The sequence below is a fragment of the Eptatretus burgeri genome, unplaced genomic scaffold, assembly GCF_056783735.1.
Source record: "Eptatretus burgeri isolate ZD-2024b unplaced genomic scaffold, Ebu_testis_v1 Ebu_testis_scaffold_828, whole genome shotgun sequence".
Lineage (NCBI taxonomy): Eukaryota > Metazoa > Chordata > Myxini > Myxiniformes > Myxinidae > Eptatretus > Eptatretus burgeri.
Window position 1 is genome coordinate 9,283 of NW_028222777.1, and position 9,670 is coordinate 18,952.

Genomic DNA, 9,670 nt, shown 5'->3' on the forward strand with positions numbered 1-9,670 from the left:
CCTCAGTGTCTTATTCTTTTTTAACCTTTTAATTTTGATCTTTTGAAATTTTTTAATAAATCTGTTCTTATCAGTTCAATTGTTTATTATCGTTATCCTGGATGAATGGTGGATTTTTTGTTGTTGTTGTTGTTGTTGTTATAATTTTTTTTTCCTCCCGCCATTTTTTCGCGGTGCAGTGTGGTGGACGTCCTATCCTGGGAACTGGTTCTTGAATTATTGCGAATTTTCTCTCTTGTGTATAATTCTAATTTTTTCAACACAGATTCCCAATGGAAGAGGACGGACAGAGGCCGGGTCGGCGAGGTGAAGGTGCTGCTCGTGCTGTGGAGACGTTCCCCTGCGAGTAGTGCGGTAAAGACCTTGCGACGCTCGCAGGGTGGCGTCGACACATCGCCCGCATGCACCGGGTGGTCGCCGCGGAGGCCAACGCCCCCGTCGGCCCCCATACCCAGGTATTTCTGTACCCGCTTCCCGACCGGTGGCCTTGTTCACTGTGCCGCGAGACCCTACAACGACATCTGAAGCGGTTTCATGCCGGGACCGCCTTTATTTCAGTTTTTCGATGCTCTCTGTGCGACCTGGAATACGATACGGCAAGGAAGGCGGCGAACCATTTCCAAATCCATCGGAAAGAGGACAGAGTTCGCCCCTCCGTTTCCGGTATCGCTGGGCCTTCGGGTTGTCGATTGCCGAGACGACAGCCGGCTGAGGCGAGCGCCGATTCGAGACGGGTGCCCCAAGTTATAACAAAGGATGTACCGGGTCCGACCTTCCCGGCCGAGAGCTTTGGCTCTGACGACGGGGCGACCGGCCCGCGTATTGTAAATATTAGTGGAATCGGTGTTAGTAAGCTGCGGTCGTTCCGGAGGTCCTGGTCACCATTTTTGGGTTGCCCCTCTGGAGGGCAGGCTGATCTGATTGTGGAGTCTAGCCGGGTCTCAGAGCCCCTTGTGGGTGTCCCCCTCTTGGAACAACAAGTAGTTGCCTGCAGTGAGTCTCCGGTGCTGCCCATCACCGAGGGTTCCCCTGTCGGGGTTACCCCCCGATGTGATGTGGAGACATCCCGGGTTTTTGACCAATTGGTATCAGCTATTCTTGAGGTCCCCGAGGGGCCTGCTTTCGAGGAGGCTTGTGACAGTTTTTTGCAGGTGGCAGGTACTGTGGCTGGGGGTGGGTTGAGCGGTAGTGTGGAGGGGGTGGGGCGCTGCGATGGGGCAGGGGGGGGCTTGAACCCGCGGGTGCGGCTGAAATTGCGGCTCCGCCCGCTTCGGTTGCCGACCGGTCTCGAGCTCCCCCGCCCCGACGCGGCGCTCCCCCGGCTCCACGGCCTGTCTCCCCTCCCCCAGGTGTCGATGCTGGCCTGAGCTTCCCTGAGTATTGGGTTGGTCAGCTGTGGAACGCGGTGTTGTGGGAGGAGTTTGAAAAGGTCTGCGATGCATTCGCCAGCGCCCTGGTTGACCGCTGCCGACCACGGCGTGGTGGACGCAATGCAGACGCCCCCACGCACCCAAGTCGTCCTCGTCCTGATCGTCCGGATATGGTGGGTGCTCCCAGGCCTGGGTACGACCCCCAGGAGGCCAGTCGCCTGCAGAAGCTGTACAGACACAGCAGAAAGCGTGCCTTTAGGGTAGTCCTCGGGAAAGCTGAGGATAGATATTCTGGTGGGAGAGAATCCGTGGAGGCTTTTTTCTCCCGGGTGTTCTCCGCCAAGAATGTCGACCCAGTTGTCATTTCCCGGGAATTCTCCAAACATGTGTCATCCACTGACGAGGCTCGTGCGGAGGGGGCGGCGTTAAGTGCGCCCATTGGTCAGAGAGAGATCTCTGCCCGACTTGGGCGCATGAGTAACTCTGCCCTAGGACCGGACCGTGTTGATTACCAGCACCTGAAGCGGATGGATGGGGCATGTCGCGTGACATTGGAAATTTTTAACCGATGTCTGCGCTCACTCCGCATCCCAGCTTCATGGAAGCAGGCCACCACGGTCCTGATCCACAAGAAAGGGGACACCGGGGACCCAGAGAATTTTCGGCCAATTGCCCTCCAGAGTTGCCTCTGCAAACTGTTTATGGCGGTTCTGGCTGATCGGCTCCGCAGCTGGGCGCTCCGGCATTCAATGCTGAGTGAGGCCCAGAAGTGCTCTCGGCCCAGTGAAGGCTGCTTTGAGCACTCCTTTTTGTTAAACACCATAATGAAGGACGCCAGGCGTAATCAGAAGAATATTTTTGTCGCCTGGCTGCACCTTCGTAATGCTTTTGGGAGTGTTCCACATGGAGCTTCCACATTTTTGGGAGTGTTCCACATTTTTGCCGCACTCGACACGATGGGCGTGTCTGCGGAGCTGATCAACCTGCTTTGGGATGTATACACTGGTGCCTCCACTACCTTTAATATGGATAATGGCCCGACTCGCGAGGTCCCTATATTGTCAGGGGTGAAGCAGGGATGCCCCATATCGCCGATCCTGTTCAACCTCACGATCGAATTGATTGTGCGCGTGGTGCAGGCTTCTGCTGTGGCCAGAGGTCACGGCGTCAAAATTCATGGGCAGCCGGTGTCTATATTGGCATATGCTGATGACCTGGTTGTCCTGAGTGGGACCAGGGAGGGTCTTTCGACCCTTCTTGAAGTGGCCTCTGTTAATGCTGATGTGTTGCAGCTGGAGTTTAAGCCTGCTAAGTGCGCCTCTCTGTCACTTTTCGGTCGTGAGGGGGTCAGGGTCGGTGATGTGTCATTCCCGATTCAGGGTCGAATCATGCCAGCTTTGAGTAGCGAGGAGCATTATCGCTACCTCGGGACCCGCATCGGTGTGTACAGAGATGATGAGGACATCTGCTCATTGGTTACCAACATGATTGCGGACGTCCTCAAAATTAAACAATCATTGTTAGCACCATGGCAGAAGTTGGATGCGATTCAGACCTTTGTCCAACCCTGCCTCTCTTTCACACTGCGCGCGGGAGAGACGACCAAAAAGCAAGTAAATAGGCTGGTATCTGCGGTGGTTAGTGCAGCGAAGGAGATCTGCCAGCTTCCGGTCCGCGCCTCTAATAATTACATTTTTGCGGGCCGGGATGTTGGCGGATTAGGGCTTCAACACCCGGGGTCGGAGGCAGACATCCAAATTGTCGTTTAGACGGTGCGGATGCTGTCCTCCAGTGACCTTTCTTTACGCGGCATTGCCACGCAGCAGCTCTTGTCCGTCGTCCATCCGACAATCCACTGTGTCCCCATTGAGTCGGACGTGGATAAGTTCCTGTCTGGCTCGATGGAAGGGCCATTGGCGAACTCTGGGTACAGCGGCCAAATTTCCACACTCTGATCTCGGGTGAGGTCCGCGACGCGGCGGATGAATGTGACTGTCCGTCGTGCCCTTTCAGGGGAGCCCGTTGTGACCCTGGGCCATTCCCGTGAGTGTAACTCTAAAGACGTGTGTTCTGCACTTCGGGAATGGACCAGGGAGAAGTTTGCACAGAGGTTGCTCGGCCTCCCGGACCAGGGAAAGGTGGCCGCTGCACTGAAAATGGATAGGTTTGCCAACGGTTCCTCATGGATTTGCAGTGGTTCGTTTATGCACTTCTGTGATTGGAGGTTTGTGCATTCGGCAAGGCTGAACTGTGTCCCGACTAATGCTGTGACTCATCGGTGGAATCCCGCTGCCCCCCAGGGGTGTCGGCAGTGTTGCTATCCCCGGGAGACTCTGGCACACATTGTTGACCATTGTCCCCCGGGTATGGTACCCATTCGCCGCCGACACAACATGATCCAGAGTGGCCTGGTCAAGGCCATTCGTCATGGGGACGTATCTGTTGACCAGCATGTCCCAGGTGATCCCTCCCCACATGAAAGACCAGATATCACTGTGGTGGAGGGAAATACAATCACAATCGTTGACGTTGCTGTCCCCTTTGACAATGGTCCTGATGTCCTTGCCACTTGCGCAGTTGCAAAGAGGGAAAAATATGAAGGACTGCGTAAAGCATTGGTGGCTGAGGGCAAGGATGTCCAGGTACTTGGGTTCATAGTGAGGGCACTGGGATCGTGGTTCCCTGGTAATGAATTGGCCCTGAACCGGTTGGGAATCTCCCGGTCTTACCGGAAGCTGATGCGTCGGCTTTGTTGCATTGATGCTATTAGTGGATCCCAGGATATTTACATTGAGCATATCTCGGGCCATCGTCAGTATGTGGAGGTCTGAGGTTGGTACTCCCCCATTTCCCTTCCTCCCCCTCTTTGCCCCCCCCTTTTTTTTAATTAAAAAAAAAAATTTTGTATGGTGGTGGATGGTTTTCATGTTTGTCTCAGTCAGGCGTCGGCAACCTAAACCAGGCCGCGGGCCACTGGGCCACGTTCGGGCCACCTTGCGGGCCGCACCCCCCTCCCAACCCGAAAAAATAACAAACACACCTAAAAATCAAATAATAATAAATGTAATTGTAACTTGAACCTTAAGACTTGTAATAATCACAATGTGAAACAATTAATGTGAAGGCTGGTGATTCTTTGATGCAGACAGAGAGTCAATGTCCAGCTTGATGGAGGAGGAGGCCAGGAGGAGGACGTCTTAAAGATGAGCGTCTGTAAGCTGTGCTCTTGTCTTGTTCTTCGTCAGCTTCACGTGACTGAACAGCTGCTCTCAAGAGTATGTGGACCCAAACAATGAAGCTAAGCTCAGAGCCTCCATAACAAGAGCCGGGAAAGCACGGGAGGCTGAGAGCGAGTGCCAGAACTTTATTGGCGACAAAAGAGCAAACTTTGCGCGGTGGCTCTCTGAGCACTGGAGCTCAATGAGCTCCAGCTGAAGGTCGTCAGCCACATCCACAGAATCCACATCAATGGGAGCGGAGAATAGCTTGAACTCTTTCTCACAGGCGCGCACATCTTTGAAGCATCTCTCGAACTCCCCTCGCAGCTCAGACAGGGCAGCGGCGTAGCGACGGCAGGCAGCGGGGGTCGGGCGCAGCTCAGCCAATCGGGCGAAGTGAGTGAATTTGTTCTGGTTGAGCTGATGCTCCCACAGGCGAAGTTTGCATTCGAATGCCTTCACGAAGGCGAGGAGGTCAGGTACCAAGACACCTTTACCCTGCAGATGGATGTTCAGCTCGTTTAGATGTCAAGTAATGTCCACCAGGAACCCGAGGTCACACACCCATGTGGGATCCTCGAACTGAAGGACAGGATTGCCCTTCTCTCGCAGGAAAGACGCCAGCTCATCCCTCAGGCTGAAGACTATCCAACATCTTTCCTCGGCTGAGCTAACGGACCTCGCAGAAGTCGATCAGGTCGCCGAACTCTGCCTCAGCATCAGCCAGGAGATCGCGGAACTGTCTGTGGGTGAGAGCATGGGCGCAAACAAATTTCACCGCCCTGACGACTACAGTCATGACCTCCGTAATGGTCACAGACTTGGCGCACAGAGCCTCCTGGTCCTGGTTAAGTGGACAAGAAGCGAAAATAATTTATTGTGACGTACAGAGACTGTGATGTACGTGGAAGAATCATATGTCCACATATGTTAAATTTGCCGTCTGTTCAGAAAAATGTTTCGCGGGTCGCACCTAATGGAAATCCGGACAAGGCGCCGCGGGCCGCACGGGAGGAGCTCGTGGGCCGCATTTGGCCCACGGGCCGCGGGTTGCCGACCTCGGGTCTAAGTGAATGGATCTTGCCAAACGGTTGAGAAGTGCAAATTTCTATTTTTGGACTGGCCCCCCTTCTTTTTATGGCCTGGTGCCCTGAACTGGTCCTTCGGGGTTGTGTACTTTTTATTTTGACATTCCCCCAGGGGCCTCTTTCTATTCTTTTTCTGATTCTAACGGTGTGGAGGAATTTTATCCTCATTGTCTATTCTCTTTTAACTTTTTAATTTTGGTCTTTTGAAAATTTTTTAATAAATCTATTCTTATCAGTTTCGCAGCTGATATGTCCTGCAATGTGGGACTAGACTATTAAATGGATTTTTGGTATTGGGAGTTGCATTCGGGGCTTGTTCCGTTTGCTCCATGCATCGACCTGGTATTGCAGTCCCTCCAGGAACGGTTCACCCCTTTTGGGGAAAATTATAAACAAAGAAAAGATTATTGTATGTCATGCAGTGGTTTGGGGGTTTCACTCTTTTATGGTCTTCACATCTATATCTGAGTTTATAATGGGAAAGGTCCATGGTGAGTTCCATGCATTCCAATGTTGATCAGATACAATACCTCAAGAAGCAAGTGGTATCCACATCCACATCCATCCTGTAGAGGTTCCAATGTTGATCAGATGCAATATCTCAAGAAGCAAGTGGTATCTTGCTTTGGATATTTGGAGAATTTCTCCTTCGCTGGTGTTTTGAGAGAATTAAAAACGTCTTCACGACTTCATCCCTTTTGGGGGATTCCACCCTCATATGATGACGCGAGGTATAACTTGGTGACGTCATAAAGCCTATTGTTGAGTCACGATTGCTCAGCTTGTTTGTTTCCTCATCACAAGAATCTCTATGAATCATTTTGTTCCACATTGATCCCTTTGTTTAGATTCGGGAGAAGAATGATGACATCAGAGATCTAGTCAATGGACAGCCGAGAGGTACGCACACTCGCCTCCAAACTGTCTCGTGTCGAGCCTGGGTTGCATTCCTGACCAAGCTATAAACTACCATCCTGGTGTTTCATTAATGTGTGCGCTGTCCCTCGGATGGGCGTTAAACGTGACTCTCATCTGCCAGCATTAGTTGGTGGACGTTGAAAGAGTTGGCCAGCCAGTTCATGAAAGACTTATCAAACTTCATCGCCCACCCAGGCCACCAACCTCGCAAGAGTGTGGGAATAATTGTGGGTGTTAAGAAGAGGAAGAAGTTTGCGAACGAAGGTGACGCCAGCTGACTTCCAGGCAGATGGAAGATGTCCTCGGGTAAATGATTGGGTGAAGATCCGTCATCGAAGCAACAGTTAAAACTGCCTCGTACATTGACAGCACCCTCAACCCAATGCACCATTGCAATGGAAGCTTTGAACGCACGGAAGCGTGCACAGAGAACCTTCTGTACACCCAGTCCAAGGACATGAAAAACGCACGCTCGCCAACTCGGACTCACCATGGACCTTTCCCATTATAAACTCGGATTTAGATGTGAAGACCATGAAACCCCCAAACCACTGCATGACATACAATAATCTTCTCTTTGTTTGTAATTTCCCCCAAAAGGGGTGCACCGTTCCTGGAGGGACTGCAATACCAGGTCAATGCATGGAGTCGACGGAGCAAGCCCCTAATGCAACTCCCAATTCCAAAAATCCATTTAATAGACGAGTCCCGCATTGCGGGACATATCAGCTACTAAACCGATAAGAACAGATACTACACTTGATCTTAGCCATCGAAGGCCGAGAAGCGATAACTTTAAAACTTTTATAGAAATCCTTTTAAACGAGGATCACATTTCAGCATCAGTGGCGCCGATTCGTAAAAAAAAAACGAAAATTCCCTCGAAATGTCCGCCCTTCGGAACCTCCTTTTCAGCCCTGAATCTCCCTTGATATTATGATTTTAAACAAGCCCGATGGAATTTATTTATTTAGTTTATCTTGGGAGAAATGTAGGATTTATTGTGTAAAGAATAACAGGAATTGTGGAGTGAGCAGCGACATCACGTGATTTTCTCAGAGCGTCAGAACCTCGCGCTGTGCGAAAAACCCATCACTCCGGATCGCGATTTCAATGGAATTGGATTTTAAACACATGGCATGTGATTACATTGTCAACTACAAGGGCACTCGGTAGAGCGCATACCTCTGCTCTGTAATACCTGATCCACGAGAACATATTACGCCCAAGCTTCGCAGAGTGATAGGCAGAGGGAAGGTCACCAACTGCAGGAGGATGTCTGCAGATGCAGTTGGTGCCAGGTATGGTGGCCATTGCCCCACAAAGAGCTCCTGCACCCTTTGGCAGGTTTTAAAATTTAATCCTGTGGGCTGTCCATGTCTATACAACCTCCGCACCAGGTGGACCTGGATCACATCGGGGTCACCAGTTCAGCATGGAAGAAAAGACGTCAGTAGATGTAAAATGTTGCTTCTGGGACGCCCATTCAAATGAATGGGAAAAAGCGAACACTATCTGACCCAAGCTCCAAAAGCTCAAAATGGGAGACTCACTTCCTCCCCCTCCCACACAAGGAAATGAAGAATTGAGATTTACTGATTCAAGCACTTCTTACCCCCAACATAATCACAGTCCTTTCATATTTTCATTTTACTCAAAGAGCGAACCAATGAACATTTGTCCATGTTCTACTTTGGGGAATAACTTAATTTTCTTATAACATTCATTTCCATCGAGTATATTCACAAAGAATAACTTGGAACTTGGTTCTTCGTTTAGTTATCTCTGTTGAGCAGATATAAATGATAAACTTCTCTGAATGCTCTTGTTTGACAACCTCCTGATCCACATATCATTTTGTCGATTCCTTATATTTTTCATCGTCTTTCCGAATTCAACATTATTTATGATTTTATGAAAATATGATATTTATTTTCTGAAAGTTCTTCTCAAAATCATTTGAAGCAACCGGTTTTATTTTTGTGTCAAAATGAGTCAGCCAAGCTCCCTCGCCTGAAGCAAAAATGCAACTCATTTCCTTTGAGAGACAAACCTGAAAAAAACCCATTGTTTTCTCATTTCCGTGATGTCATCAACTTGTCCTCTTTTAACGTGAGCTTTGGCTTGTTTTATTCAGAGTATGGAGGATTCAGAGGAGAACTCCGACCTTGCAGATCAATCTTTTTTCACAAGGGGAGAGGTGAGATCCTTAAACCAATTCATTATTTGTTGTTTTATACAGAATTAAATTACTATATGACGAATAATATTTTTTTTCTGACAGATTGTCCCCAATAACATCGTTGATAACTGATGTTGAAAATGAAGCCGACGAATATCATGAAGAATGGCAGAATATGAATGAAATCCTTATCGATCTTCAATAATTTTGAAGATAATTACATGGCATAATGTGTCTCGGTGGTTGGAAGACCTTTCACACCCCCTGACGTTGGATAAGTCAAAAGAAAGTGAGAAATTCTCTCTCTCTCTCTCTCTCTCTCTCTCTCTCTCTCTCTCTCTCTCTCTCTCTCTCTCTCTCTCTCTCTCTCTCTCTCTCTCTCTCTCTCTCTCTCTCTCTCTCTCTCTCTCTCTCTCTCTCTCTCTCTCTCTCTCTCTCTCTCTCTCTCTCTCTCTCTCTCTCTCTCTCTCTCTCTCTCTCTCTCTCTCTCTCTCTCTCTCTCTCTCTCTCTCTCTCTCTCTCTCTCTCTCTCTCTCTCTCTCTGTGTCTCTCTCTCTCTCTCTCTCTCTCTCTCTCTCTCTCTCTCTCTCTCTCTCTCTCCCTCTCTCTCTCCACAGCTGTTGCTCGCTTGGCATGTGCGTGCAATCGCGAAGACCTGTTGCTCAGTTCCTGGCGGTACGCGCGGAGCCTGTGTTGCTTTCTCCTCTCCCTCTTCTCATCGTCTAAATGTTTTAGTTTTCGTTTTCTTGACCCCCTTTCTCCTTGTTTTCTCTTTTCCATTGAGCGAGAGAGAGAAAGAGAGTGCGCACGGTAGGTGGTGTTCGGGTTTCTCAGAACCCCTCCCGGTTTTGAGGCCTGGTTTCCATCCGACGTGTTTTGTTAGTTTTTGCCATC

The 9,670-nt window shown here is 49.8% G+C and overlaps 1 long non-coding RNA gene and 2 other non-coding genes across 3 annotated transcripts; 2 read left to right on the forward strand and 1 right to left on the reverse strand.

Annotated features, from left to right (window-relative positions):
• The first annotated feature begins 269 nt into the window (after positions 1 to 269).
• On the forward strand, positions 270 to 9,156 carry LOC147007056 (uncharacterized). The gene is made up of 3 exons (XR_015054431.1): positions 270 to 455; positions 8,732 to 8,794; positions 8,879 to 9,156. It is a non-coding gene; the product is annotated as an uncharacterized LOC147007056 (long non-coding RNA).
• LOC147007057 (U2 spliceosomal RNA) lies at positions 5,865 to 6,052 on the forward strand. Its single transcript, XR_015054433.1, has one exon. It is a non-coding gene; the product is annotated as a U2 spliceosomal RNA (small nuclear RNA).
• LOC147007058 (U2 spliceosomal RNA) lies at positions 7,192 to 7,385 on the reverse strand. Its single transcript, XR_015054432.1, has one exon. It is a non-coding gene; the product is annotated as a U2 spliceosomal RNA (small nuclear RNA).
• Positions 9,157 to 9,670: the final 514 nt, after the last annotated feature.